The sequence below is a fragment of the Poecilia latipinna genome, unplaced genomic scaffold (genome assembly GCF_001443285.1).
Source record: "Poecilia latipinna isolate Pla-1442-1.1 unplaced genomic scaffold, P_latipinna-1.0 Scaffold29, whole genome shotgun sequence".
NCBI lineage: Eukaryota > Metazoa > Chordata > Actinopteri > Cyprinodontiformes > Poeciliidae > Poecilia > Poecilia latipinna.
This window is the reverse complement of record NW_015112645.1, coordinates 512,360-536,180: the sequence shown is the minus strand read 5'-3', so window position 1 is coordinate 536,180 and position 23,821 is coordinate 512,360. Positions and strand designations below refer to the sequence as shown.

Here is a 23,821-nt window from a genome sequence, read left to right as displayed (position 1 = left end):
CTATGATTATGAAAAAGTAATTATGATGTGTCCGACTGAGCACATCATAGAAAAGTGCCACCAACCAGTAAAATTAGTTTCAGTCCAAATGGAGTGACACTGCGCCGTCAGCTGCATTAGCAGAAAGCATGTGAATGGAAGTTCAGTGCTTACTGTATACATCCATCATTCATTTATCTACGGCGGGTGAAAGAAAACCGCCACCACTGAGAGAGAAAATGTGGAAGGAGTAAATATGATTTCTATCAAAAGAAGCTCAGGCAGCAGCAGCATGAAATAATTAGTGAGTGGCAGAGCTCCGCCGGGGCTGGGGCTCTGTGAGAGGCTGTGATTCCCCATGAGGAGAGCGGGCCCTAAGCCATTAGCAGTTGACAAAACAAAACACATTAAAAAGCTAATCAAAAAGTGCTCGACGAGCAGCACAGTAAAAGAGGAAATTAATTAGGTTAGTTTGGATCGAGTGTCAGCCCTCTTCCATGATTGGAATATCTTGATTTTTCTCTCCACCCACTCCAAAATTTTCATTACAAAAATTCCAGATCTTTTTCATTTTTATGCATACTAATAATTTGGGATAAAACCAGACACTTTTTCATCTTGGTTTTGGCAGTTAGAATTTCTAGAATGCCAACATCTAAATAGGAGGGAGGCTGGAGGGCACGATGGGGAGGAAAAAATAGCCAAAATGTGAATCGAGATGTTTCATTGTAAATTAAAATAATTCTTTTTTTTTTTTATGTATCCCATCCTCCTTAACGTGTACACCACCACACATCAGTAAGGTGTGGTACAGTGGGACTGGTGAAGCAGAGCAGGGAGTTAAGTGTTGCACAGTCCAGCCACAACCCCAACTTTAATGTATCTTGGACATACAAACCTGCATCCATAGCAACACGTCATATTACCACACTCGCATGCAAACATGTCGTCTTCTTTGGTTCCCACCCCAGTGCCTGTTAGTGTCATAAGGTGGGGTTGAAGTGGTGAGGAGATGACGCAGAGAACCCAGGTTATGGTGAAGATGAATTTAATGATGAATGTAGTTCACATAGTCCAAATCAGGCAGCATGGCAGGAACTACTAGCACGCAGCTAAGCACCGGTAGCAACTTACAACGAAGACTAAAACAACTGGAACTGACGTCGACACAGGACTTAACCAGTACAACTGGGAAGACGGACAGACAGACGCAGACTGCAAACGTTTGACAATTGACAAGGACCCAGGAACACAGACAACAGGTGGGTATAAATACACACGGGGTAATTAAGGGAATGAGACACGCCTGGGGAGCAATCAACGGGGAGCACGGGACAGAGACTCACAGGGAAACAGGAACACATTGAAAAACTCAAAAACACACAGAAAACCACGGATCATGACAGTTAGGTTGTGTTGATTTAAGACCCGAATGCAGTGAGGCAGAGATGGTGAATACATTTGAAGTTTTAATAAAACTGAAGAGCAAAATATACAAAAATTGCAAGGAATGTGAGGAGCCAGAGTAGAACAAAAAGCCAGCAGAGAGAAACAGGGAAGTAACGGGTTTAAATGGGAGGAACCAGCCAGGAGCGAGAGGAGAAGAAGTGCATAAGTACTGGGAGAGTGAATGCTGGAACAAAGAACCTGGGCTGGTTAGTTACTGGTTTGCAGGTGTGATTGGGGAGAGCAGCAGGCAGACCGAAGACGGAGAAAGAAAGTGACACAGGGTGCAAAGGAAATTGTTAGGTTCCGTGTTTCTGTGTGTTTATTTTTGAGTTTCTCTGTGTTCAGTCCTGTGTTCCTGTGAGTCTCTGTCCTGTCCTCCCCGTTGATTGCTCCCCAGGTGTGTCTACTTACCTGATTACCCTCCCTGTGTATTTAAACCCACCTGTGTCTGTGTTCTTCGTCGGGTCCTTGTCTAAGTTTGTCTACTGCCGTCGTGTTGTAGTTTGTCACTCGCCAGTTGAACTGTAAAGTCCTGGTTTGTGCTTGCTCCCGTCGAGTCTGATGAATCAGTTGCTACCGGTACTTAGCTGTGTGCTAGTCTCTGCCGTGCTGCCTGTATGGACTGTGGAGCTTTATTTTCACCATTAAATTCATCATCATCACCATAACCTGGGACTCAGCGTTCTCTCCTCACCACTTCAACCCCCACCTCATGACAGAAATGAGTCTGACACTAAAAAATGACTAGACATAAGAAACAGCTAGACTAGAGTAACAAAGAATAACTAGACGCAATAAATATTTAAACATAATGAATTAGAATGACTAAGAAAGGTCTAAACTAAAGTACAACAGAAGCAAGACTGGATTAATCAAAGAGACTGTTTTGGGACAAATGAACATTAACCCTAAATTATCATCACTGGCATAGCTATCTCTTTTTCTGCCTCTTGTTATCATAAGATAATACTCTGTGTCCTCTTTTAGTAATTATCTCATCTACACTCAATGTCTTTGTATATAATGAAGCAAAATAAAACATCATCCAGCATATAGATAGAAGTCACACAGAGAGAAACAGTGTTTGTTTAATCCAAACCGAAATAATGCAGCATTTTCTCTCCCTGCAGGCAGAAACATAAGAAGCTGGTTCTGTGACAAACATCTACATCATTAGAATTCAAAGCAGTCAAATCATTTACAGCTGTTCAGACTTAATCACATGCATTATCATTTACACACGGATGGTTTTTCAAGTATAAGCCACATTAGCAAATATCAAGTGACATTTAAAAATCCAGTTCTCTGTTTAGGAAAGGAATATGAAGAGATTCACTTGTGATGCAACCTTAGTGCTGTTATGTAGAACAATGGAAAGGGACAAAGCTGACCTTGTTAAGGTGAAAAAAAGATTTTTACTGTTGAGGCATGGTGATCGCCTGACATTCATGTTTGACCCAGAACATAATTTATGATTAATCTGTGGTTACATCCACAGATTATCTTCAGTGATGATTGCAGTGCCTCATATGTCAATTTATTAAATAACTAAATGTTCTGCGACAGAGACGGAGAGAGGCAAATCTTCATAAAGGGATTTTTAAATATAAACCATGGATTCCCCAGGCTTCAGCTTTTAAAACCAAACGTTGTTCTGTTTCACATCATGCAACAAAACATGTGCACCGAATGAACGATAATTCCTTTTTTTGAAATTGTGTGCAACTTGGTGAGGAGGGATGGAGAGATGGTCCATGTACAACCGATCCCTGAACTCCAAGTAATGGAGAGATGTAGTTTTGTCATGTGTTTTCAGATAAACAGATCTCTGAAGCTCAACAATTTCTATCAAATTACATTAACTGCTGGAACCTAATTAATCTGTAAGGAATCCTTCCGTCATTTGCTCTAGTAACCGCCTGGTAACACTCACCCATCACTTATGCCCATAATTAGTCTGCTTAAGAAAGAAATTATGTCCAAGTGGTATAATCTTAATGGACGCATGAACTGATTCTTTTTCTTGTCAGCCAGTTTATTCTCAACAACATGTTAACATTGAGCATAAATAAGGATCTCTGGAGGATAATTCTTCATTAATATACAACTCAGTCGTCTTGAAAAATATAAATTTTAATCAATTTTAATGCATTTCTTTGTACAAAAAGTGATACAAAATACTTTTGTACCATCAGTCACGAGAGCTGGTTCTTATGTGTGCAGCAGAGTCACATGACTTCTAACATCCAATAACAAAGGAGAAAAATTGTCTGATTTCTGATAACATTCTAACAGTAAGATGAAAATATGTTGGGACAATCTTCAGACTTCCAAAATTCAATGGTTCAGAGGATTTTATTTATATAAAATGATTAATCAGCTCAGCCTCAGGAAATAAAAAAACCTGTTTGGAGCAACAATCACATATTATGCAACCTCCACAGGATAAAACAATGTTAACAGCTGGGGTTTAGGTTTTTAAAGGTAAACGACTGAATCATGTGACAGAGCAGAAATGGCTACAATAAAAAGCCTATTTTACCCGACTTTACTGGGCTTGTATAATCAGACAGATGGTCGATTTTGCCTCCATCCTTAAGAGAAAAATTATGTTTTATGAAAACTGAAGTTTAACAAGAATGCAAACATTTACTCCCAGACCAGTCTGACGCTCCAGCAGATGACCTTGCAGTTAATGAGCCAACATGGTCACTTTGTGTTGTTTTAGTCTAAACTGAATGACCAAATGGCCAAACTTAATACTCCAAACACAAACCAGCTGTTGCAGATTTACTTCACCGTCCAAATAGGAGGGTAAGTGAAACGCCTTTCTGTTTTTACACTTTTACCCAAAGTGCGTACCATGTGAAATGTTCAATCCACATGAGCTTGAATACATACAAGTCATTTTTTAATTAACTCCAGTTGGTTTGTTTGTATGTCTCTTCCTTTTTACGAGACAAAAAGAGCATTTAAGAGGCAAGTCATGGTAACATTCAGTGAGTGTGCTGCGGTATCTGATCTTACCGACACACAGCATGAAAATACTGGAGTCATCTTGGGGTAGTCTGGGTTGATAGTTCAGGTGGAGGCTCTGCAGTGGCTCCACCTGAACACTCTGAGCCTCCTGCAGTTTGAACCCACAGTTAATGTTGAAACAGCTTTCTGGTAGACCTGCAATCAGTATGATAAATGATAAATAACAAGACCTCCTGTGCTTCTCATGGATTAAAGGAAAAGCCCACCAAGGACTGAGACTCCTTGCAGCGCCATCTTTGACCTGTGAAGTAAAAGTTTTGGCTTTTAATAAATGTTTTTTTAAGCTCTCATTTTGAGTGATTATGGAAGTTTTTCTCAGTAAAAGAGCTTCAACAGAGCCTCAAGTTCTGCAGGTTTCAGTTCACAACATTTCACAGGCCCAACTGAACTTAATAGGGAAGTTACAAAACAAGAGATACAATGGACTTTAAAGCTAACGCCCCCCAAAAGATGTGGCCTTATTTATCTACTTTTATAAGAAATTGCATAAAGTATTATTTTTCTGTGTATAGCTAAATGTGTTAAATTCAGAGGAACGGGCTGGCAACGAAGCAGAAGTCTGAACTGAAGCTTGCTGCATGCAGGGAAAAGTCTCTGGAAACTTGTGGATCTCAGGATGTGGGACTGGAAGACAACAGAGACACTTGAGACTGATCCTGTAATGAACTCAGTGCATTCCCACCAGCCCTGCTTAGTCTGCTTTAATTCAATTCTAGTTTGTTTGGGGAGGCGTGAATGTGCAATCAATCTCTGATGTGGACCAAAAATAAAAAACAACAACTCTGGTCCTCCTACAAACCTCAGTCTCTGTACAGTTAAAGTGAACTTTGGTGTAATTCTAATGTTAATGTGAATACCAAGGGGACTGGAGAGCGCTCCAAAAGCAGGAAGGGGGCTATAGCGCAGGACATGCTGGGTAAATACAACTAAAACTAGTGGGAAACATGACTAATGCTCTTTTACCAAAGACAAAAGAAAAATCTTACAGCTGCTAAAATCTCCACTCCATTATTGTTTGTTTCAGAGGTTTTCATGTTGTTTCCTTCAGTGGTTCTTGGTGCAGCACCAGCACAAAGGGGGAGGTGTTTTTACACCTGATAGACTGAGTTCAATTAGAGACCAAAACTGCATTCACACTGCACTGTGTCAAATGAACCAAATTGTTAGAGCAACCTGTTCATTATGCTTTGAATGTCAATGTCAAATTTATTTATATAGCACTTTAAAACGGGTATAAAACGGCACCAAAGTGCTGTACAAGAACGACAACACAAATGACAAAACAGAGTAAAAACAATACATCAATTAAATGCCAAAGAGTAAAAATGAAACCGCAACCCCGTTATGGTTAAACAGTTCTTAACGAAATAAATAATATGAATATGTAAGTAAGAACAGGGCTGGGATTTTTGCCTGGAGACTGGGACCTTGGCTAGCAGAAATTCTTGACGCTTAGACCATCTGGATAAGAGAGTGTGAGTTTACTGGGGATTGTTTCACCCACGGACATGCAGAGAACTGAACTCTGCACACTGAAAACTAAAAGTAGTGAAAGTAAGTATGGGTTTCGATAGCAGTTTGGCTGGCATGCACTCACCGCTACTGTGAACTGGTTTCACCAAGAGGGAGTAAATGATCACTGCAGTGGAGCAACATGGGATTTGACTGGATGACAGATCTAGAAAATACTGGAGGACAACCAGTCAACTGGTTATTTGTGGTTAGGGTTAAACTCCTCAGTTTGGAGGTGGAGGTGGTTGGGGTAAAACTGAGGAGATGGATCTCGAGCCCTGGAGGAACTCAGGATTTGTTACTGTGAGAGAGATGAAGTTATAGAAATGCTCCAAGTTGGGATAACAGGCAGTTCTGTACTTGGTGATGGATCCAAAGCTACACCGTTTCTTTCACCACACTCTCCTCTATGATCTTAACTTTCCTGGTGCACTAAATGTATATCTGCCCTTCAGCTTTACCCCAGCGTGCTTCAGGCCCGGTCAGGGTCCACTCAGAACTTGGACCAGAGGAAGCCAGGAGCAATCCTTTAACCTGAGCATGCTGCTGGAGCCCTGGGCTACTGATAAACTGCAGCTCTGCTGTTATCTGCTGAGGCTCTCAGGACATAAAACCAACAGCAAGGCTGACCTCAGGACCAGAGACCACTGCGAAGCGTCCTTCACCACCTCTGCATCACTCAGAGAGCTGATGTGCAGGAAGATGTGTGAAGACTTGACGCTTCCAAGACCTTTAAATCAACAGACCTGAAACCTCGTAAACAGTCATTTCTGTCTGAACACATAATTCCGACTGCTCACATAATCAATGTCTGAAAGCTTTTCAAAAGCATAAGTAAAAGCTATGGACACTTTACTGGATGAATCCATTCAACTCATGGACTGCTTTTATTAGACACCTTTACATGAGCCAGGGACTCGATTTGTCCCTGTGAAATCCAAGTTAAATGCAAAACTTTCTGACAAGGCTAACAAACCGTGCAAAACAGAAGCTGCTGCAGCATTTAATCAACTTTATTTTTTCCCTAAATGTAAATAGAACATGGACCTTGATGTTTTTTGATTAATCTTGTCCTTTTAGTCTTAATCTCTTTGATGCTTGTGCTGGATTAAAAACAACCTCAGTCCTCTGATACTATTATAGATTGCTGCTCCTGCAAACGTTTTCATGCTAATGCAGATAAAGTCATTTGAATTCTGACTGTTGATTTGCTGATGGCTTTGATACTGTTTATCCTGGATGAGCCTGTCTCTGTTTTCATGTGAAAAATCTTTGTTTGCATTGATCTGATTTATCTTCAGGATGTTTAACCTGAGAAGTCATCCCTGGCTCTTGTTTGTGTTTCTCTTCACAGTTTAACCCCTATCTGTCAACATTTAACATTCTGTGTTACGATTAAAAGTAAGTACACCCTCTTAATTTTGTTAAAAAACTTTTTTTTTTTAATTCTCATCGCTATTAGAAAAGCTTCAGAGCTACTGGTCTGAATGATGAAGGTCTCAGTGATCAGTTTTAGCAACATGAGCATTTACTTTTGCTGGTTTCTTTCTAGCTGAATGTAAATCATATCAAGCAGATATAGATGCACATTCTTCTTAGAACATCCTCTAAATTTAAATCTCATACGTTTGACTTGTTTTTAACAAGACTGCTGACACTTTCAAAAATACTTTATGTATCTGATTTAGTGCCATATATGGAAGTGACAAATAACATTTTTGAGGGTAGAAATGATTAGAATTGTGCCATTTAGTCCGACATGAAGAAGTTGGATAGCTGCATAGGTCAAAAAAAAGACGAGAGATTTGAGTTGCATGCTGTGTGAACTTAGCCTTATATTATAATCACCTTATTACTAAGGCATCGGCAGTAATTTGTTGAGGTGGATTAGAGACACTTTACAGTCAATTAAACAATACAAAGCATTACTGAAACTCTTGCTGAAACTCTGTCTGTTGTTTTAACCTGTTAATTATAAATTTAGGTCATGTTCATAAAACTATTAACTCCAACTGACTGATACAGCTTCACTTAAAGTTCCTCCTAAATGTTCCTGAGAAAATAAACTGCCAGCAGGAATGTCCTTGTTGTAATTTCCATTAGGAGCATGTTCCCTCTTGGACAGAGCCGTGGGTAACCACCAGCCATTTTTCGCTTTGTTTCTCTTTAATTCGAAGCTGTCTCACTGTTTCTTCAGACGAGATTGGTGCAGACGAGGTTGGCTGACTTGGTTCTTGAAGAGGCAGTAGGGGGGAAACCCAGCAAAAAGAAGGGGATTTTACATTAAAGGAGCGGCTTATCATGAAAGCTGATCAGCCAAGAAGAGCTCTGTGCTCCACCGACTTGAGATTTTTCTTTACTTTGTCGTCTTTGGATGAAAAAAGTAAACTGCATCATCTCAGTGTGAGAGTACAGGATGCAATCAAATATTTTTATTATTAAAAAGCACCAAACTTGCATGTCAGAACACATTCGCTTTCAGTCTCTGATGGAATACATATCCAGACATGGTGGTGAAAAGTCATTTGATATTGCACATTGAAGGGTTATTGCAGGTCTGCATGCTCACCAATTAAATCCAAATCAGACTGTTCTTCTGGGTGCTTAACAGTTTTTTTTGACAGTAAGTGTAGATATTGACATTTCAAGCCTTTTTTGAAAGAAAGATAATTCCCGTCTTTTCAACTCCTCCAAACCAATTTTTCAAGTGTCAGCCCAGGCTCTCATCTCATATTTCATTCTTCACTTAGCAATTACCCTCCGGCAGGAGAGCAGAGCTGCAGCCTTTCTGGAGAATCTAACAAATTTTCTTTCAGGTGTCCAATAAAATGTGAGGAAAATATCCTTTTGTCTTCCTCCCGTTACTATTCTGGTGTTTTGTAAACCGGTGTGGCTGAATTTCCAGCGTGCTCTGACTTTCCGTCCTGTCAGAGAGCATCCCAATCAGCAGGTTTTCCACAGCCTGCATGAAAGCTCTTGTTATTTGCCAGCACTTCAGCTCTAAGTAGATTACCCCAAAGTGAGCGTTACACAGTTCAGGTTCCACTCGTGCGGTCAGAAAATGCCAGCAGCACCCACGTGCCACACTTACACTGTCCCTTAAAGCAAAACAAACCGGTCTGTAAACCACCCTGAAGACATAAAAATGTTTTTTATTCTCCTCAAAGTTCCACAGACTTTCATCCTTTCAGACAACCACTGCAGACATCCGTAGACGCTACAGTGGATCTGAGATAGTTGACTTTTTGCCCTTTTCTCATCTGTCTTCCTTTGCATGGTCGGCAGTCTTGTTAGTTTAATATTTTTCTGCTTGTTGAGTCCTGAAAAGGTTCAAATTTAGATTTAAAAAAATGAAAAAATGTTTTGTGACTTGTGGTTATGTAAGCGTCTAACGTCAAAGCTTAGCAGTACCTGGGAGTTCACCTGGTACTGCCAGTGTTGTGGACTGGACTCTCAACACTGATGCTCTTTATCGGAAGCGTCAGAGGAGGCTACCTGCTGAGGAGGCCCAGGTATTCTGGTGTACAGTGGTAACCTTTTTGACTCTGTGGAGTGGCGTCAGTCAGCCATATTTATGGTGTATATGAAAACAGAAGAGCAGATTTGTACTGAGATGAAGATAAGTGATCATGCCTGCAGTAAACTGTTGCTTACCCTCATCTCCTCCAGTACCCCTCACAGCTGGACCCTCTGTGGACGACTCCTTTCTAGATGCCTGGACCTCGGCCTCACCTTCCCTCTCACAGCTCTGACGGCCTCTCTCTGCTTCTACCTTCGCCGTTCCTTGGATTGCTCCGGTAAGAACACCTACCTGGTCACATCGTCAGCCTCCAGCTGGTTGTCCACCCTCCAATGCGTTTCAAGGAGAAAGAATCACTATCCGAACCGCTCACCCCTCCCTGCCCAACCTCAGTGAAGATTAAAAACTAATTCACCCGAGGACTTACCTCTCCTGTAGATCTGTTTGATTCCCATAAATGGTGAGACTAATTCCTCGTGTTCCTCGCCTGCCATGTTCAACGTTGACCGCTCTCTTTGCAATCTTGTGTGGTCCTGGGTCGATCCTTCCTCACCAGCTGCTTACGGTCCTGCACAGTTGTGCAGTAGGGTTGCACTAGTGTGGCCATAATTGTTTTCCTCACCAGAGCCTTTTGAAAAATAAGAACATTAGAACAGATACCACTAGACTCAGAATCCTCCAGGATTCTCAGTTAAGTAAAAAATGAAAGACTCCTGCTCTTTAGACAGAATTAATCGTATTTATTATTTTACAATCTAAAGACTTGAGACTTTCTTTCCAGGTCCTGTTTGGCTTTAATTCCAGCAGTACTCTTAACATCTCTGGACAGCAGCGTGTTTACCACCTTGTTGCATCAGCCTTGCTTTTAACAACACTTTATAAGGGTTTGGGAACAGAGGAGACCAATTGTTGCAGTTTTCAAAGCAGCATGTTTTCCCATTTGGACTTTATGTGAGATTTTGGCTGCTCAGTAGTTCTGACCCCCTTTTTAAATGCATTTCTTGTTCCAAAGTGGATGACAGCTCTGAACTTCAGGGAGACCAAATTTCCTTTGGCATTCTTCTTACCCTGGATAGAAAAAGCCTTTGAAAAGTGCATGTGACATGCTCTAATGATTACAACAAATCACAGGGACTATATTTAAAATACTTTGTGCTGATTTTTTTTCTCCCTAAACGGTGGTACAGTTTGTAGCTTGTTAATCGTAGCAGGAAGGTTCTGGATTCTTCACAGAGTTTACATGTTCTCCTCTTGCACATGTCACTCTTTGGGACCCATGGTCCAAAAACCTGCATGCTGGAAGTTAATCAAACAGGACTTGGACCCTGAACTCTGTCCACACCTGAGGAAAGAATGTGAGATGATTGGCAGACTCATTTAAAGATCAGCTTTCAGTTCACACTTTGATGCAGACAGGAAGCGGAGCGAAAGTGAGGACAAACAGGAAGTAAATTGTAAACAGGATGTAATGTGTTACCTGGAAGAGGTGGTCCAAGGAGATCCTCTTCAGCAACATGGATCTCTGTGAACTTAAGTTCTTCGAGGTGTAACAGTTGAGGGGGGAGTGTGTCCTTTGACTTGGGATTGTTTCACTGCAGGATCATAGCGATAAATCCTCTGGGAATCTGGGGATGAAGACGAACGGAGAGTGGAAGTTCAGCTATCAGGGTAAATTAGATTACACACACTAATCCAGTGGTCAGGTTTCACCATGGGGGAGTGAGTGATGACTGTCTAACCCAAAGCTCAGTGGTCAGGTGAAGAGTACAGGTCAGCAGCAAATAAACCAGAAGAGACCCAGAATCCCTGAGGCATTAATCAGGGTGCAGGTTCATGAAGAGAGATTCAGAAATAAAATCAGAGTAAGTCACTGTGTAGACAGGAACCAGGCAGAGGTGACAACTAGAAAATGTAAAAAAAAAAAAAATCCAATCTTTTTCTAATTGGGGATGCCACGTACTGAATAATATAAAGTCTCAGACTGCTGCACTCCTTAGTGTGGAAGTTATTACTGTGGGAAGAATGTGGAAAGTTAGTATCAGTGAAGTATGGAGATGAAAGAAGATATTCAAAATAAAATGTATTTTCTATTCCATGTTTATGGTTCATTCAGGCTGCAGGAGTGGAAAACTTCAGCAGATAACATGAAGGCTTCAAAAGTCTGTCATGGATCTCTGAATGTGGAAAGTTAAACCTTTTAAAATAAGGATAAGTTTGGGCAACGCACATGGAGACGGTAGGTTTTTTTCTGTCAGCTGTGCTAAGAGTGTGCACTGTGCTAACATAACATGCTAAAGTAAATTTACCTTCCTCCAAGGTTTCACTGCCACTGCTCTGTAACACGGCGTTAGCTAGCCTTTGCTACTAATGCTAATACTGATGTGACGACTGCTCACATGAGAAAAAAATCTGGAATGCTTTTCTTATATCTGTTTATATCGTAGTTCTCAAAGAGAAATCAGAATCAGCTAATACCAGCATCGCCAGGTAAAATTAGTTTTTACATCCGGAGGGAGAGAGGGAGGGAGGGATGGATGGATGGATGGATGGATGGATGGATGGATGGATGGATGGATGGATGGATGGATGGATGGAACGAAGGAACATTTGGGCAAAGAGAGGAGGAATAACTTCTGTAAATATAGACACTTCTTTTTTTATTTCTTTTTGTTTTTTTGTCTTGTAGCGCCTTTGTTGGATTCTTATGGGTTGATTGAAACACTTTAAGGTTTCCATGAGCAATTCTAATACCAAAAGACAGGGTTGTCACTTTAATTCACAGTTTTCTTTACATGTACAGATTTTGTTTGTGTAAAATGGGAAAACTAATACAGCTTTTGTTAGAAAGACTTTAGTAGAAGCAGTCTGAAGCAAACCATTTAGGTGACTTTCAGTCAGACTGAGGCGTCCCTCTCTGTCTGAAGTCTTAGACCTTCTCCAGTCTGACCACAAGCAGCCAGTGGGATCTGACCTGATCTGGGCGCTAACGAAGAGCTTCAGCTCCATCAGCATGGCCGTCTGCAGCCGGCAGTCTCCCCTCTCCGCTTCCTTAAGATGGATGAATGAAGGTGGAAGGGTTCTGGCTTATTAGATGGAGGAAAATCCCCCTCTTCCCTCCCTCTCTGTTTGATCTGCAGCCCCACCGTCTCCCAGACTCTTACATCACTTCTCCCAGATGTTTGCAAAGTGTATCTCATGTCAGAACCATTTATTGAAGGAAAGAAAAAAGAGAAGGAAAAGACAACAAATAAGCGAAATATTTCACTTCAGATAGCTTTTGATGTTACATTCCAGACAGTTTTTTTAACTCCAGCTACTTCAGTGATGTTTATTTGCAATAGGGAATGCTTGTGAAGGCTCTGTGAAAGAGCAGTAATAAAGCAGTAATAGTTCACTGTGTGAACATAGCAGGGGTCTGCAACCTTTACAATCCAAAGACCTATTTCTGCCCTCAAGCCAGTGAAATTAAACTTTAGAGCCGCAAATGTTACCTGACCTGTAACATCAGACAAATTATGATTTTTGATAAATATCTGCAAAAGGATCTTTCTGTGAGGGGTTGATATGAATAAACAGTTTTTAACCGAAATAGATTCAGATCATACTACGGGTACTTTTAGTTTCATTCGGTGGTGGAAATTCAATGAAACAGAGAGAAACAGCTAACAGCTGCATTTGTTTTATCTGTATTTAAAACTATTATTTGCTTCTTCATTGGTTTTAGTCAAAGTTTTTAAGAGCATTTACAAAAGGTCCAAACTGCCTCTTGAAGCTCTTTTTCTCTCCTTAGAGATCAAGCTGTGACCGTCTGGATGTCGCTTTTTCTCACTTTAATCAGTCTCTGTGTGACTCTTGATGCGCTAAGTCCAGCTTCAGTCCACTTCTGTTGCTCAGCAGGTCAGGGTCATTGTAGCTGCTGGTGAACTTTTTCCTTCCTCTCAACTCTAAATATGCTTGAATATAGCAGTCCGTAAACAACCAGTTGCTTTAGCAATAAACCTTTGAGTCTTCCCTGCTTGTAGAAAGTCTCATCTGTCCAGCCAGCGGTCCTGGCTCAGACTGGGACCATCCAGGGTCTCCAGCTGTTTGGAGTCAATTAGCTGGTCAGGACGTGACATCATGAGGTTTCCATTTCATTTTTTATAGTTTAATTTTCTGAGACATTGAATTTGAGTAAAATAAAAAGCAGTGAAATTTACAAGAAGGAAACGCTTGAAATATTTCACTACACATGAGTTGAATCTGTATATTAGTTACATTTTATGAATTGAGGGAGAAAAATGGGAAAGATTTTCCATAATATTTATATAATTTTGCCTGCTGTTCATTTTCTGAACCTGTTAAAATTGAGTAAAGGTAATTAGTTGTGTTCTGCAGTGGAATCTATTGAAGGGTATCAGAGTAAAGGAGTAGATATAAACGCATGCCACACTTTACAGATTTTTATTAGTAGGAAATGGTTAAAAAACAAACATTTTAATTTCCCCATTATGATCTACTTTGTGTTAATGGAATCCTGAAGTTTGCGGTTGTGATGTGACAGAAGGTGAAAATGCACACAGGGTAGAAAACCTGAGTCTGAGGGAAACATGGCTAATGAAGCAGCAAGCGGAAGGACAGGGTGCCTCACCGACGGCCGGAAGGCACAGCAGTGGATCCAACAGGAAACAAATGGACCAGGTGAGGAAACGGCCGAGAGGTGCAGTTAGACTCAGGAGAGACAGAGTTGTGAAGAAGATGGGACAGCTTTGGGAGGGCTCGTGTTTTACCGAGCTAACTGGTTGCATTAGCAGTGACAGGGATGAAAGAGACCCAAGTCTGGGCTCTTTCCAAGCTCATTAAACACAGAGCCAGCCTGAAGGCCTTCCCCACCACACAAACGCAGCATCAACTCCCCAACTTTCCCGTTGTGACACACTGGAGGGGGCATTTGTCACGCAGAATACGGTGCAGCCGGTGACCAAGGGCGCACAGACACAACCGGCTGAGCAGAGTTACGGAGACGCGTTGAGTTTGATGTTGAATGTCACTGTAACCGGCCTCCCTCGGGCTTTCTGTCTGCGTGGGTGTGCGCCCGTGTTTTAGATACGACTGTGAGCGAGACCGACTGCGATTTTCCTCTTTGAAGACGGCAAGAGCCCAAGACATTCCCATCAATTAGCAGCGCAGTTGTGATGCAGAGTTTTTACAGAGAGCCAAATATAAGCGTGTTGACGAGGCTCCCGATGTTCTCCTTCCTCAGGCTTAAATCACGGCTTAATTAGGTAATGAATCCTGACTGGAAACGCTGACAATAGAAACAGCCACACTCGTAGCTTCAGCGTCTGACACGGAGACCTCAAATGTTTTTCCGGCTCAGATTTAACGCTACGCTGTCAGAGAGTCTCTTTAGGCCTTTGAATCTGATTGATGCAATAAGCAATAATAAGGTTGAATGGGTTATTCTCACAGACATGAAACTCCCCAGTAATTGATCTGCTTTACAACATAACATATATAACATGAAACTCTTGTCGTATATTTTATTTTGCTTTATGTGATCAAATCCAAATAAAAAATGTAGCAAAGTGATGTCAGATAAACAAAACGTAGAAAAACAGAGAAGCTGATATATTTATATTAAAGTGGTGTGTGTGTACAGTGTTATGCATTTCATTCACTGCGTTTTGGTGATAAATAAGCTGCTTTTCAAAACGGGAAGGAGCAGAGAACATGTCTGTCATGTTTCTGGGTAATTTCCTCTGACACGTAAAACTGAAGGGCCTCTTACAAAAAACATGAAGTCATTTTAAGACTTTTATGCATATTTACCAGGGCAGGTGTGGATGGTGCAATAGATCATGGACTAGAGCTCATCATCTCATCTCAAATTAAAACATTTCTTAACATTTTTACTGTTTCATTGTTCAAAATAAGGCTAAGAAAGAATTATGCTTCCAGTCAGACTTAAAGTAATTTTTCCATTGCTGTATCAGGATTCATATTTGATGCTTTTTAATAGAAATGTGTTGCTGTTGTCAGTGAACAGAGACAGATATGATCAAACCCGGTGAGGACGAAAGCAGCTGAAGGCATTTGTGGAGGTTTTAGAGGTGAAGGAGATCCAGGACGGTCTGCAGGTTGATGAACACATCTGGTTTTAACCTGCAGCTTGTTGTTGTTTCCTGTTTCCCTGATTCGGCTGGGAGCCGTCATGATGGGACGCCTGTTCTTTCCCAAGGAACTGACCGTGTTTGGTAAACGATATCTACATTTCTTTCACATTCAATAATAAAATGAGAAAGACATAAATATGTTTCATGTTCTCCTGGATAACAGTGTGATCTGCCTGAATCTGAAATGAGTCATTGGCTGAATTCTCATTTTCTGTAGAAGTCAGATAATGAGTCTCATTTCAGCCTTCTTCTAAGTTTCAAAAAGAGATCTTAAACTCAAATGATTTCCAGATTTTCTTAATGTTTGTACATTTTGTTTTATCTCAGGCTGAGAAATCAAAGAGTTTTTCTTTTGATCTCAACCTTTCCTGCTGCAGGGCATCTGTAAACTCAGGTTATTAATCTCAGTCTGATCTCATGCAGAGGAAATAAAAACTTTGTACTTTCTCTCAGTGCCGTCTCCTACAGTATCTTGTTGACTGTCATCGTTGTTCCCATGTCATGATTTCTCCATTTCCTGCCATGTTTCCAGCTGATCCTCTGTTTCCGGGCTACAATGACATCCTCAGAGTTTTTGGATCACAGAGCTCTACAGATGAAGTGAACAGTGATTTTCCTGATCATTGAAGTAGTGAACCTTCCTCACCACAGCTCCCTGTCTCTTGGTTTCCAGCGTTCCCTCCTCAGGACGGTCCTGCAGGTGAAACAGACACAATCCATCAGAACTCCAAGTGTTCCTGACGAGAACGGGCCGAGTCTCTGAAGAGGATTACAGAGGAAACCACCTCTGCAGGTAAACATCTACTTCTTGTTTGTGATGCCAGACACTCGTCTGACGCAACAGCTCAGTGTGGAAAGTCTGTTTAAACATTTCTTAATGTGAGTCTTAATTTAAAAAAATAAATAAAAATCTTCCATGACTTTATTGTATTTTTAATATACATTGTTAAAAACATTTTATATTGAAAAGGTACAGTTCAGTACAACACAAAATAAATCTGAATTGTACGTTTTAAAGTTTAAAGCCTGGTAATCTTTGCAGTCTCTTGATAACGTTAAAGGAAAACTGTATGATGTTTTTTTACATTTCCACGACGACAGAAGGTTTCATTACAACCCTACAGGTTTCTCCCAGTGGATGAAGTGGAGGAAACCTCCAGTTTCGGGTAATTGAGGTTTTTTAGAGGGGCTGACTCTGAGCCTCATCTGGTTGAACCACTCAGTCAACGTGCTTCAGCTGGTGAAGCTCCTCTGCAGAGGAGCGCTCTGTTGAAGCCTGGAAACACTCGTGGTTTTTGTGCTTGACCAGAAACTTTTTCTGTGAAAATGTTTTCACTTTCTGTTTGTTAGATTGCATTTTTAGAAGCTAAATTTGAACAACTTCAGGATTGTTTCAGTGAAATTTATTCTGGAATGAACATCCTGATGGAGCGTTCGGATTCAAGCTGGAGTTTTCTCCTTTTGGCATGAAAGTAAATGCGTCATATTTCAGCCTGGAGTCAGGTTATGGAGGGTGTGTGTGTGTGTATGTGTGTGTGTGTATGTGTAGGTGTGTGCGTGCGTGCGTGCGTGTGTGTGTGTAGGTGCGTGCACTGGCCTCTGTTTCAGATTTGTTTCTGGGCTGAGGGTGTAGCTCTGAGCCGCACAGAGACGCGGTTGGTAGCAGTGTTACAGGAAGACGTAGGAACATTTTTATCAGCTGAAATAAACTGAACTTGAACGCATTTTGTAACTAGAATTAAACTACAACGTGTATGTAACCATTTAATCCGTCTAAACATTTCTGGAACTGAAATTTTTTGAAAAAACATTTTTTTGAGAATGAAAACCTTGTGCAATGAAAAATGATGTTTCCTGTAATACAATGAGAGGACTAAATCCTGAAAATACCAACTGGTGCATAGAAAAGCTTTCGCTAATTTTCAATGTATGAAATCAAATTATTACGATAATGAAAAACTAAAATTAATCTCTGGATTTTTATGTCTCCAATAAAGAAATATGAAGACCAGTTTAATGTAATTGGGTGTTTAATTCATCACATGTTATGAAAGCCTTAAAACAAAATAACTTTAGACTTCATCAAAATGTATGAAATGCTAAACTGAACTGAACTCATTTAGGACATAAAGAACAAGCAGTTTAAGTGAATTAAATTCATGTTTGTATTGATATTTTAATAATTTCTCTAAATCATGAATCCAGCTCCACCTCTGATAATAAAAGGAGAAAATACTCCAAAATAAATAAAAGTTAAAGACAAATACAAAGCTTAGAAGAACAAAAAGAAAAGTGACCAATTAAAGCCTTAAACGAGACGTGAGCCACAGAATATTAATATTATAACTGACATGATGAAAAGAGTGTGGGTTTTTCTCATAAGCATTCCTTTAATTCCCAGTTCAATCTCTCCTCCTACCTCTGAGTCATTTCTGCAGCTGAAGATTTTCTGTATAACCTCTAAGACTGCAGCCTGTCCTCATCCGGTTCAATAAATAATAAATGGGCCTGAATTATGCACTAATAAAAAGGCTCATTTTGGAATATTTTATTTTTAAAGTTTAGAATTTCAAAGTTTTTCTGTGCTCTGCAGGGACTCTTGGTTCTGACAGATTCAGGATGTTTTTATTGGTATTATGGTGTTTAGTGTCCTGATTATTGAGCTGCTTTTTCAATCAAATTGAAAATACATGGAGAACTTTGAGGAGAAATGAGACTAAAACACTTGATTTAGGTGTATGACAGAAACTTACAGTTCTTATTTTTCTATTATTTCCCACTCTGATTAATCTGCTGCTGGAAAAAAGCACATACATAGCTCGGTTGACAATTCTTCGGAGGTCATAGAAATACTTGAGAGCAGAAAAGCAGCCATTGTTTGGTTAAACACAAAACCAGAGAAAGCAGAATGCAAGATTAGAATAAGCATCTGATGGCGTTTTTACAGGATTGTTTTGAAACTTTCACAGCCATTTATTTGACTAATTAATTTTTTCTAAAAGTGATGTTTACATTTTCTTAGATGTTCAATAATAATGTTCAGACAGAGGCAGTTTGTAGAAAATGTTTCAGAGTTTCATGCAGCTCTTCTGGCCCGGGTCCGAGTCCCGCTCCGGACCCAGTCTCATTGATGCAATCACAATATTCATTTACAAAGGCATTAATATCATGAAACATTCAGCTGCAAGGACATGCCTGAGGGATGAGGGCTTCTGGGCTGATGGAGGTGTGGTGCTGCTGACGGTCAGTCCGGGTCTGATGCTGTCGAGACGTGAGCTGGACTTCAGACAGAACCTGGAGCCAAAACTGAGCAGCTGCATCCTGTGACAATCGGAGCAAAGAGAAGTAAATAATATCTGCATAACTGCTTTCTTCAGCAGACGGTGCGGAAATGCTTTTTGTCAGAGAGACAAAATGCTCGGCCACCAGGCCGGAACCTGGAGGGTTCTGTTAGAAACAGTTGGGTTAAAACTTTTCTGTTCTACTGAACAGACCTCAGGTCAGATAGAAGCCACTGGAAACAAAAAGAAATTCATTACTCAGCTCACCTCATGGAAAATGAAACGTCTTCAAAACTTAATATAGTCTTCATAGAGGACCAAGTGTTAATAAAAATATTTCATCTGGGGAAAAAGTCCCACAGAGAACAGAGCGGCGCTCAGAGGGACGGTTGCAGTGTCATAAAGCAGCTTCCTGCTGTTCAGAGAAACAAGAAAAGTCAAAGACTTTGAGGTGACCCATGGAGCTGAGGGCTTTATATTTCTGTTTGTTTAGTCATGAAGTCTGAAAAGTTCTCAGCTTGATGATATTCTAGGGGCGTAGTTAATATACAGCCGAGCCCATTGGCTCGCCATAAGGTAGTTCCAGCTTTAAGTGCCCTCAGGTGAGTCATTCATTAAAAATTCTCCCTGAAACAATCTGCATAAATCCCCTTTATAAAAACAACATGCACTCTACCTGAACGCCATGCGTAGCCTTAATTAGTCTGACATCCTCTGTTATTTTTGGTAGATAATAAAAGTTTAGTCATCATTTTTAATGAGCATCATTTTTGTTAAAACAAAACCTTCCTTTAAGACTAACCTGTAAATATGCATCAGTCTGCACCAACAGGCTGATTTCATCCCTGATTAAAAAGTGTTTCTTTAAGTTTTGCCTTCATCTAAAGTTGACTTTCTAATGATGTAACACAAAGTGGAGGAGCGTTCTGCCTCTCCTCTCTCTGTGCAGTGCGTCTTTGCATCTTCTCCATAAGATGACCCTCCCTGTCTCCACATCTCTCCCGGCTCTCATCATCACTAATGGTGCAGCCCGCAGAAACCACAGTGAACACGCCATATGCTGCTTCCAGTAATCGGCTCATTAGGTGCCAAGCCTGCCCGCTCTCGGCCTGAATGGAAATGTGAAATATCAGAGACGGCCAGATGCCCCTGTGCACTTTCACATGTGCAAAGCAAACAAGCATATGTGCACGCATAAACGCCGTCACATGTTGAAAACAATCTGCTGTGCATGGGCAGCGTGTTGCGTGTGCGGTGGAGGGTTTCATGGATGATAACGACCGTCTTGCTGCGCCTGTCTTGCTCAGCCTCCTCTTCATTGTGCCGAGTCTTTTATAGAGATGTCTTAATTTTTCAAAGAGCTTGGGAGCATTATTAGAGTGTCTCTTTTGTCTGGCTGACGGAAAGTGAGAAAATAAGACGATTTGTACAGTTTGTGTCTGGCGTTTTATTAGCAAGCTGCATCAGGAAATCATGGTTATTGATCATGAAACAGTGACTTTGTTTGTATCTAGTTTTCCCCCCAACAAATAACTAAAAACTTAAAGGATTGCTATCGACTGTCAATTTTGACAATAAGTGATGAATTATTCTTTTAATGCAAACATAAGCTTCCTTCAAAACTCAATATTTATTCCATTAATGCTCATTTCTAATCCACTTTTTCACTTAGCCTTGTGTCTCTTGATCTGTTGCTATTTGCAAAGATTTCACACAAAACTGAACGACCCAAGAGCTCCTCTCTTCAATCAATGTTCCTCAAACATAAAACAAAGAAATCTGACAAAAGCATCTGAAAATGAAAGCAATTAAAAAACTTAATAAAGGAATAAAAAATAGTGTACATGTGTTTCAGTTTGTGCTGAATATCATGAAGCCATTAAAAATGTTCTCGGCAGTTTTGCACTGAGCCGATTTCTGATCGAACAGAAATGCATCCAGACCCGACATTCATCAGTTTATAGAACCGCGTCGATAAACGGACCGACCTCCCTCACAGTCGCTACCAGACACCAAACCTCCCACCACTGTTGAAACTGGAGCTACACAACTTAAACTGAGCCAGATTATTTTTACACCTAAACAGCTTAGAACCACACAATGAAATAAATATTACATTTCTTTTTTAAATCATAAGCTAAATTTCTCTGCCCAGACAACCTCTTGCTAAAACAGGTATGTGTCTGATAGGTCAGTGGTTTTTAGGTAAAACATTTTTTCTTTGACTGTGAGGACAATATTTCCCTCCAGTTCAGCCTATATTGCCAGGAGAAACTCCTCCTTCCTGGAAGCTGTGCATGAAGACAGTTTAGTGCAGAGCATTATGGGAGTTAGAGTTTTTATCCCGTCTGTCTTACTCTGATCCAGTCCTTTTGTTTCTTCCATGGTTGGGCCCCAGGAGACCAAATTCACCAAAACAGAACTTCACCAGATTCACAAGAACATTATGCAGTTTATTGAACTAAGTGAATTATTAAGAACCGATTCTTATTTCCAAAAGGCCCTGGCAAGTCTGTCCATCACTATGTGTCACGTTAACTTGCGCCAATTGTGGAATCATCATGAAAACCAACAGAAGACATGAATAGGAATGGAAACAAATTGAAAGTACCAGGTTCAGAGGGACAGAATGCAGCTGGTAGTAAAATGATTACAGGCTAAAAACCACACCATGCTCACCCGGCACAATGTTTTTCTTCTCTTCTGATATCAATCAACTGGAGTTGTGTCTCCTCTGCAGAGTTAAATGCATCACAAGCAGATAAGCCTTCATTTCTAATGAGCACACGTCTGTATGCAGGATAAAAACCTAAGGAAAGGGTTGCATAATACAGGAGCCCTCATCCTCCATGCAAATCAATTTCTTCCATCTCCTCCAGCAATCAGAGACGTGGACAGGTGGTGGAGGTTCTGAGGCTCCCAGCGACTAAAAGCTCTAGAAACAGATTCAGATTTTTATGCCGGGTCATGATGGTTTTGAAGGTAATTTGACTGTAATCTGTAAAACGAAGACGTGGCTGTTTGCTGCAGCTTGTTTTGCCTCTCCGGTGTTTTGCATATGGCAGCTTGACACCATCAATGCATCTTTTTGCAGAAGGAGGGCGTGCAGGGAAGGCATGTCTCATGAAAAAGAAACCCCTCAGAGGGAGAGGCAGGCATTTAAAATGCCTGGGCTGCACCATCAGCATTTGAAAAAGCAATTGATTGGACCACCACTGCTGTCTGAATCACAATCTCATCCATTTCCCTCTGTTTCAGCTCAGGGCATGATGATGAAGAGGAGGAACAGTTACAGAGTGGAGCGCTCCCAAACACATTACGCCACCTCACCGCTTCCATTTTAAACAAGCTCTCCTATATTCTCCTCCAACACCAGATGAGGCAAAATTCAATAAGATTTGATCAATAATTCAACAGTTTGTTTTTTTTATAGTCACCTGAAGAGTTTGACTCCAAAGGTTTGAAGCAACCTCAATCAGCACAGCATGAGAAATGATTTAACAACAACAAAATGACGCTCATGTCTCAGGTAGAAATGATTCATTGCATTTCAGATCCTTGATTTTCTGGTCTCACTGCTGATGAGCAGCTAAGAAGCAAAAATCCCTTAAATACCTACAAAACATTTAATCATGGAGCATTTTCAAATGATTTACTTAAAAACTTGCAGATAAAATAAAATAGACATTTCAAATTTTCTTCAGGATCCATAATAGCAAAAAACAGCAACAAAGCATGTTGTCTGGGGAAAAAAAATAAAAATGTACCAAGGTGATTTTTCACATGTGGTTGTTTTCCTAAGATGGTCGTCAAATGAATTTGAAATTTTAAGCAGTGAGTGGTGAACGAAAGAGAGCTGGTTAAACTCTGGGACCAGGCTGGTTACTGACCGGGTGCAGCTGTGAGGGGAGAGCAGAAAGCAGGTTGAGGGAGAGAAAAGGAGAAAGAGGTGGCACAGAGGAGAAAAGAGGAGTGTATGCTAACTGGAGCTGGGAAAACATAAACTTAACCATAACAAAGAATAATTAAATAGAGTAAAACAGAAACAAAGAAGAACTAAGGAAAAATACTTAACAAGAAAATCAAACCTATAAACTCCAAAAAGCCTAAAAGCAACTGAAGGTCTTAACATTTAGTTTTCAAAAAATATCCACTACAGAGTTTTTGTTTTTTTTTTCCAATTGAAAAATGAATGAAAACTGAAAAAGAAAACTAGATACAAGTTATAAAACTCCAGTTATAATTTAAAACCAGGAATACTTTACTTCTCGTGCCTAAATGTCTGGTGACCATTGATTGCGTTAAGGGGGTAAAATATGCAAAGATCCTTCTAATGTTGCTCATATAAAACACCCAGGGTCACTTAAAGAAGATAAAAAAGCCAAAGGTTTAATATGTCACAATGTAGATCTGGAAGGACAAAAAGGACAAACAAATAACAGCCTGAAATAACAGAGTGGATCAGAAACAGAAAGTAAACAAAAGCCACTCAACAGAAACACAGAGAGATAAGAAAACGACAGAGACATAAATCACACCTGTGTCACTCACCGTGGGCTCGAGGCGCCGGGGGTAAACACCCACGACCAGAGCTAAACCTGACGCTTGTATCAGGAGACGGCTGATGTAAAGCCACAGAGAAAAACACGGCTGGATAGAAGTGACTGATGAGGACCCAAAAAATAAATTAGACAACTGATTATGAAGTCTGACACAAACATATGATCCATCATCATTTGGTTGGTCCCCTGGATGCAGACACAGGATCTGTTTCTCTTTTTTTGGTTCTTCAGAGGTAGCTGTAGGTAAATAGTGTAGCAGTTTGTGGAGTGGTGGATCTCATGTGTGGAGTTGCTGCCATCAGGAAAAATAGTTCTTCGTACTCC

The 23,821-nt window shown here is 40.5% G+C and overlaps 1 long non-coding RNA gene across 2 annotated transcripts in view; it reads left to right on the top strand.

Annotated features, from left to right (window-relative positions):
* The window catches only part of LOC106951928 (uncharacterized), a 31,727-nt gene extending 9,637 nt beyond the window's left edge, over positions 1-22,090 (top strand). Inside the window, exons 3-7 of one of the 2 annotated variants that reach the window (XR_001425890.1) lie at positions 9,649-9,776; positions 16,342-16,447; positions 16,779-16,820; positions 21,815-21,917; positions 22,030-22,090. This is a non-coding gene — a long non-coding RNA (uncharacterized LOC106951928). Of the gene's footprint in view, positions 1-9,648; positions 9,777-16,327; positions 16,448-16,778; positions 16,821-21,814; positions 21,918-22,029 lie in introns of both variants that reach the window. The other variant, XR_001425891.1, reaches the window with a different exon arrangement.
* Positions 22,091-23,821: the final 1,731 nt, after the last annotated feature.